The sequence below is a fragment of the Canis lupus genome, chromosome 30 (assembly GCF_048164855.1).
Source record: "Canis lupus baileyi chromosome 30, mCanLup2.hap1, whole genome shotgun sequence".
NCBI classification, from domain to species: Eukaryota; Metazoa; Chordata; class Mammalia; order Carnivora; family Canidae; genus Canis; species Canis lupus.
In genome coordinates, this window is record NC_132867.1 from 41,474,911 (window position 1) to 41,482,041 (window position 7,131).

Here is a 7,131-nt window from a genome sequence, read left to right on the forward strand (position 1 = left end):
CAGGGATGCTGCACACGACCCTACAGTGCAGAGGATGGCTCCACCGTAGAGAATGTCAGTAGTGTTGAGGGTAAAATCTGTGTTCAGAAAGAATAGACAGAGGGCACCTGGGAGGCTCAGTGGTTGAGCGTCTGCCTTCGGCTCAGGGCGTGACCCCAGGGTCCTGGGATCGAGTCCCGCATGGGACTCCCCGCAGGGAGCCTGCTTCTCCCTCTGCCCATGTGTCTGCCTCTCTGTGTCTCTCATGAATAAATAAATAAAATCTTCTTTTAAAAAGGGAAAAAAGAAAACAATAGACAGGAACTCTGCCAGTAGTCTACTAAGGTGCCCCTCTGATGGGTTGCGGGGTTACCGGGGGACTGGAGGAGGTATGTGCTTTCTGTAGACACATTTTTACGAGTGCATTAAGGGCATCAACCACAGCCACAACACAGAGAGCATGCCACCTTGATGGTATCGTTTTTAGACTTTATTTATTGGCCTTTTGCTATGAATAGATTTTAGCTCTTTTACACTCAAATTTCTCATCTTCAGTCTCTCAATATCATGATTCGTAATCAACCATGTATGTTATTTTGATGGAATAAATAATGCTTAGAGCAAAGGCCAGAAGTACACTATGATTACATTTCTTTTCTATTACTGCCTTATGTTTTTCCTGGTCTTATTACATGCTTTTCTTTTTTTCTTACACTCCTCTCTTCCTTTCAGCCTCTCCACTCTCTCCCTGGGAGCTTATTAAAACGCCTCCTCCCGGGTGCTCTTCAGCCCCTACATATCAATTTGTGCAAATGGGTGCTCCATGATGGAACCGTCTTCCTCCTGTCAAGGCCCAGTGGGGTTGACCTTGATGAAGCAGGGGGCTGTTTCCGCTCATTATGTATACCCTACTTCCTCTCACAGAATCCTGCAAAGTGAGGGGCTTCCTTGAAGCAGAGAGGGGGCCAGATGGAAGCCACCTAGGACAGATTGTCTGACTGTTTCATCTGCTTCTTGACTTCCTGGCGCTGAGCATGGAGCAGGCACTCGGGACACGTTTGCAGAGGTACGCCTAGAGCAATTAATTGCTCAACAAGGCGAGTATTGCCTGGAGGGGCCTCGGCTTAGGGCTGGGTGGACCCTGCAGTGGGGCTTTGCTTCTGTTTGCTTTCCTGGGAGCCATGGACACGGAGGGACTTCGTCCCATTAATTGTGGTCAGAGTGCAAATTTGGAATGTGCTTCTCTCTGGAAAATAAATCCCAGTGGCCCCAATTTTTGGGGCTTTCTGAGTTCTCTGTGAGTGTTTGGGGAAGAGAAACGTGCATTGGTCTTCTAAAAATCCCTAGAATTTTCTCAGAGATTCTAGTCTACTTCTGTCCATGGTCACTAGGGAGATTGTCCATCACAGATGACACTGACCAGGTCTCCGTCAGAGCCCCTAGGCCCACCCTGACCGCAGAAGAGTCTCTTGGCCAGTAGCACAGTATGATTACATTTCTTTTCTGATACTGCTTTATGTTTTCCCTGGTCTTTCTACATGCTTTTCTTTTTTTTTTTTTCTTATGCTCCCCTCTTCCAACCTCTCCACTCTCTTCCTGGGAGCTCATAACAATACCTACTCCCGGGTGTCCTTCGGCCCCTGTAGGTCAATTTGTGCAAATAGATGCTTCGTGATGCAACTACTTTCCTCCTGTTGACTAGGTCTCCAGGGATAAGCCTATGGCCCAGAGCACTGCCCCCGTGCCCCCAGAGCTGTTGGCTCCAGGCTCTACCTGATTCCTTCCAGTTAGAACTACAGAGGCCTGGGGTCCCATCCCAGGAACCGACACACACCTGAGGAGCAGAGCAGCCTATAGAAGGTGGGGTCTGGAGCCTCAGCTCCTGGGGGATGGAAGGTGCAGCAGGGCCAGGGTGAGTCCCTCATACCTGGTTGGTTAATGCCCCCAACCCTTAGCCTCCCCAGGTGCCTGCTCCACCCTACCCAGCACTTCCCACCTAACCTTGTTCCCTGTAAACACCCCTGCCTCCCCAGACCCTGCCAGCTCCTTATCCCCAGTGAGGAGGCAGAGGGAACCCAGACACCAGTCGACCCAAGGGCAGCCCAGGAGGGTGTGTGTTGGGGGGCATGCTGCACTTGAGATGGACCTGGGTGGGAGGACAGGGAGGTAAGGAAGAAGCCACTGCTTCTCCCAGGACAGAGGAGCAAGGGTCCAGCCCTTATCCATTGACAGATTATTACTTGCAGAGCACCTCAGGTGTTGGCGGTGACAGCTACAGGAGAGACGCTGTTCTAGGTGCTGGGGACCTGGGGTGGAGAAGACTAGATTCCATACAAATGCAGTAGAGCATGGCCAGGACTCTGTGGGGAAGGCACGAGTGGGGGTGACCAGGCTTCTCTGAGCAGAGACCAACTGGAGTTCGGAGTGTGTGCCCTCAGAGACCCGCAGGGGAGCACCGTAGGAGAGGGAGCAACAGATGCAAAGGCCCTGAGGTAGGCCAACCTCTGCAAGATGAAGGAACTGTGGGAGGGGAGGGCCGGGCAGAAGATTGGAGTTTTGTGGTGGTGGTTTGGGCTTTTGAGTTGGGAATGATGCTCGCCAGCTTGGGTGTTGAAGGGAGAGGTTTCAGGGAAGAGGAAGTGAGGCTGGGAGAGAAAGGGATGCTCAGGGTGGGTCTTTCCGAAGGTTCCATCCGTGCCCCACCCCACCCTGTGCACGGAGCCCCAAAGCCCAGCCTCTCAAATCTCAGCCCCAGGCCTATGGGTTCTTTGGACGCCTACCCGGGGGGCCCCATAGGCCCCGTGTGCAGAGCAGAGCTCCCACGTCCCCAGAGCCTATGCCTGCAGCCCCAGGTAACCAGTGAGCATAACAGTGACATCTGTCATCCTACAGGCCCTGAGTCATTCTCTGGGGACTGAGTGTAAGGGAATTCAGAATGAGCAACAAAGACTCAGAGAGGATGTCCTGTAGGAACAGTAACTCCTCCTGGGCTTTCACTTGCTGTGAATTATACATGACTGGTAGCAGAGTGGGCCGATCTTGTTCCCAGGCGGCGGGGGGCGGGCTGGACAGTGGCCCAAGGAGACACGCCCGCCGCAGCCCCGGCACCCATGAGTGCAGATCCTATTTGCAGGTGTAATTAACTTAGGGGATGAGATCACCCTGGATTAGGGTGGGCCTACCCCGACCGCGGGAGTGCTTATGAGAGAAGGGAAGGGAGGTGGGACCTGCCCGGGCAGCTGGGGCAGACGCCAGACAAGGGGGTGCAGCCGCCAGCGTGTAGCTGGGCAGCGGCCGTGACCGAGGCCCCACCCCCACCCCCGACCGACCGTGGGAGCCGCCGGCCGTGGGGAGGCCCTCGGGCTGCAGCACCTTGATCGCCGCGGCCTCTGCCAACGAGCGCGGCCGCACAGGAGTTGTTCCCGGGGACGCAGCCCGCCTGGGGGTGCCTGGCTCCCTGCCTGCGCCTCGTGAACTTAGGCTCCCTCACTTCCGCTCTGAGCCGCCTGCAGCAGCGCCCGGGTCCCTGGCGAAAATGAGTCACGTCAAGTCTCAGCACGAGACGTGACTGTACCTCGTGGGAAGATCGCCTCGTAATACGTGTGCTGGGCTGTGATATAGAATGTTCTGGACATAAATCGGTCTCTTGGCCGCCGATCCCAGCACCTGCTCCATCTACTTACTCATGATTTACAAAAATCAGTAAGTCTCGGTGCTCAGGTGGGAGATGCCTTTAATCCCACGAGGCAGCCCTGAACCCAGGAGGAAATGGGCCCGAGAGCCAGCCTGTCGAGGTCTGGTGAGGCCCCCGGATCTGCCCCCAACCCCCCCGCACCCCCCCGCCGCCAGGAGACACACCCCGGGGCCTCAGGAAATGGCTGGGACAGGCATCGGGGTGCCGTCTGGGGGACAGGGCGGCGGGGGGCCTGTGCCCCTGGAGCCCCCCTCGGGGTCAGCGCAGCCGAGTCACAGCCGGGCCCGGGGGTGAGCAGGCCCGCGGCACCTGCTGAGGCCGGGCCCCCTCCTCGGCCCGCGCTCTCATCCGGCCCCTGGCACCCCTCCCGCCGCTGCCTTCTCCCCGCTGGTTGAGATGGGGTCGGCTCACAAAGGCAGTCGTAATTCTCGGGGGGCGCGGGCTGAGCCTCACCACCCCGACAGTGAGCCTTGCGGGCCCCCCACGGCGCCCCAGCTGAGGGCCGGCCGGGCCACACTCACGCCGCATGCACGGGGGCCCTCGGGGGACGCCGAAGCCCAGCGCCGGCCACCAAGGCCAGGCCAGCGCCCACGGCCCCAGGTGGGCTGCGCGCCCTGGCGCCTGGCGGTGCAGGAGGGGTTCCGGGCCGCGGCCCCTCACGGGTGGCTGCCCGAGCGTGGCTGCCCCGCTGTTGTGCTTTATTTCCTCCTGCAATAAACCGCACACCTGCTTTTACTAGACTTTTCTGGAGGGGTTTTCCGAAGTTAGAGAGCGAAGGCCCCTCCAGGGCACAGGGGTGGCGGGGGCCCTAACCCGGCCCGTCTTGGGCACAGAGAGGCGGCTGCCGCTGCACACGCAGAGTGACCGGCGTCACCACTGCCCTGTGGTGGCAGGGGGTGGGCGGGGGGGCCCTGACCCGGGGGCCTAGCTTGCTGCCTGCGACCGTCCTCAAACTGCACGCAGTCTGGGGCCGCGTGGGCTGTCGGTGCTGGGGTGGGGTGCCCTCGGCCGGTCGCGGGTGGCGGCCAGGGTGCGGCTCTGCTTCCCGCGGAGCCGGGCCCCCAGTGGGCCTGGGAGGAGTCCTGCCCCGGACAGGGCCTGCGCTGCCTTCCTTGGCTGCGTTTGGCTTGTTGGCATCGCTGGTGTCCCTGCCCTCTCGGTGACCAGTCCCGTCCTGCACATCCCCCCCCGACCCCACTTTGCCCTCCTCAGCCCCGGGTGTGGGGGCCTGTCGTGCCACGTCGCGCCCACCTGTCACTTCCTCCTTCCCTGGAGAAGCAGCCCTCTCCCCTGGGACACACGGTGTCAGAACGGGCCACAGAGGGTAGTGGTGCTGAAACCCATGCCCCTGGGGCAGGCTCCTCACAGCACCCCAGGGCCCAGGTGACCCGCCAGGGCCTACTGTCGCTCTCTGCCTCCTGCAGAGGTGATGGGGTCCTGCCACACCGCCACCCCTAGGAGCACGGGGAAGGCTTGTGCAGGAGGTGGGCATTCAAGGGGGAGCCCGAGGCACGTGTGAGCGGGCGGGTGCAGGAGGGAGGAGGCGGGGCAGGTGAGCGGACACCGAGGCGAGAACGAGGCCTCTTGGAAGCCAGAGACCCCCTGAGCCCATGGAGGAGGCGAGGGAGCAGGGCCACTGTGCAGGCCGCCGACCTGGAGGGTGTAGCCGTCGTGGGCGTCCGCCTGCATGTCCCTCCATGAGCCTCCTGCTCACACAGGCCAAATCCCCGGTCCCCAGACACGCTGTTCCTGGGGGATTGTCCTGGGCATATCATTCTGAATCCTGATTTCTTGCATGTTTTCAGGTCAGAAGATAAATGTAGATCTTGTTCCATTACCGCAGGGTCTGGCCCCATGGGGATCAAGACCACAGAGATGGGCCCCGTCGGGGGTTGGGACCACAGTGATGGGCCCCATGGGAGGTCAAGACCACAGAGATGGGCCCCATGGGGGTCGGGACCACAGAGCAGGGCCCCAGCACTTGCATGTGGGCATCTAACAGGCCACCGGGGCCTCTGAAAGCCAAGGGCACCGATGGATCATTTGTAGGTCTTTCTGAGGCTGAAGCACAGGGCATTAGCCATGGCAGCTAATGTCAGAGGTTATCTGGGAACGGATTCTGGAAAAAGCTTCATCAAGTTCCTGTCCACCACGAGAGAGAGGCTCAGGTCTCCCTCCTTCCTCCACCCACCACGGGATAAGGGACAGTTGCCTCAGAGTCTGTGCCAGGGCTGAGTCCCCTCCCTTCTCTGCCAACAGCTGTGAACCCCAGCCCTTGTGGTGGGCAGGCCCTTCCAATGCTGGGGACCTGAGATGTGGGGCCTTTCCAGCAGCTAGGGGGTGGTCAGGGGAGGGAGGGCAGCTCCCATCCTGCTCACCCAGACAACGCCCTTCCGGACACGTGTGCCAGCCCCTGTCCCACGCCTGCCAACGTCAGAACACCCCAGGGATCTGGAGCCTGTGCAGACGGATCATGCTGTGGGAACCCCACGCAATTGCCAGGCACTTGTTGACACGCCCAGCCCAGTGCCTGGATGACCCGGGCCCCGGTGGCAGGAAGAGCCCTCCCAGGGCAGTGGGCTGAAGATTCGGGCAAAACAACATGCTGCTGGAGCTGGGGAGAGGAGGGGGAGCAGGAGCAATCACCGTCCCAGTGAATGCACATCTGTATCAACGTACCGTGTGTTCTACCGCTTCAAAGTAAACCCACCCACTGCAGGATAAGCCCAGCCATCCTCCATCCTGAGGAGCAGGTCTAGGGGGCCCCGAGTCCCTGCTCACCACTGGGTGAGCCCAGCCCCTGCGGGGAAGTACCCCCTCCTCCACTGGCCTCCCCCGCCACCTGGTTTCTTCCTGGTGTCTCTGGCAGCAGGTGCGGGCTTGAGTCCGGCCATGGGAGAAGGTTGATGGTTGAGCATGTGTCTTCCCTCCAGCTGGTCACAGCTCCTCACTGCCCAGAATGAATGCAGGGCACAGGGGGTGGGTCTGCACACACACCACCTCCTCAGACCCCTCTAAAGAACACAAAGTTCCCCTTCTGCACTGTCACTCTCTTGATTCTCTTCCAGAGCCCTGATCACCTGGTCGTTCTCTTGTTCACCTGCTCTCTCTGCAGCACAGCCACATCCCCAGTGCCTCGAACAGTTTCTACCTGACTCAGCACTCAGTGAACATTTGAACCCTCCTGTGGTGCGGGGGCGGGGAATGAATATCCAGTGAATAAATGCTGGATAGTTGGATGAATGGATGCTGGGTGGGTGGCTGGCTGGCTGGATGGGTGGTTAGATACTGGGTGGGCGAGTAGATGGGTGCTGGGTGGGTGGCTGGATTAGATGGATGGGTGGGTGGGTGGCTGGATGGGTGGATGGATGGTTGGATGAGTGGATGGATGCTGAGTGGGTAGATGGATGGGTAGATGGATAGATACTGGATGAGTGGATGGATGGGTGGAGGGATGG

At 59.6% G+C, this 7,131-nt stretch overlaps 1 long non-coding RNA gene across 2 annotated transcripts; it reads left to right on the forward strand.

Annotated features, from left to right (window-relative positions):
• The first annotated feature begins 1,670 nt into the window (after nt 1–1,670).
• Nucleotides 1,671–6,908, forward strand: LOC140621365 (uncharacterized). Of its 2 annotated transcripts, none has more exons than XR_012021080.1 (3): nt 1,671–1,891; nt 2,226–2,471; nt 6,742–6,908. It is a non-coding gene; the product is annotated as an uncharacterized lncRNA (long non-coding RNA). The 2 variants fall into 2 exon arrangements; XR_012021081.1 differs by having other exon boundaries at nt 1,673–1,839.
• The last annotated feature ends 223 nt before the right edge of the window (nt 6,909–7,131 follow it).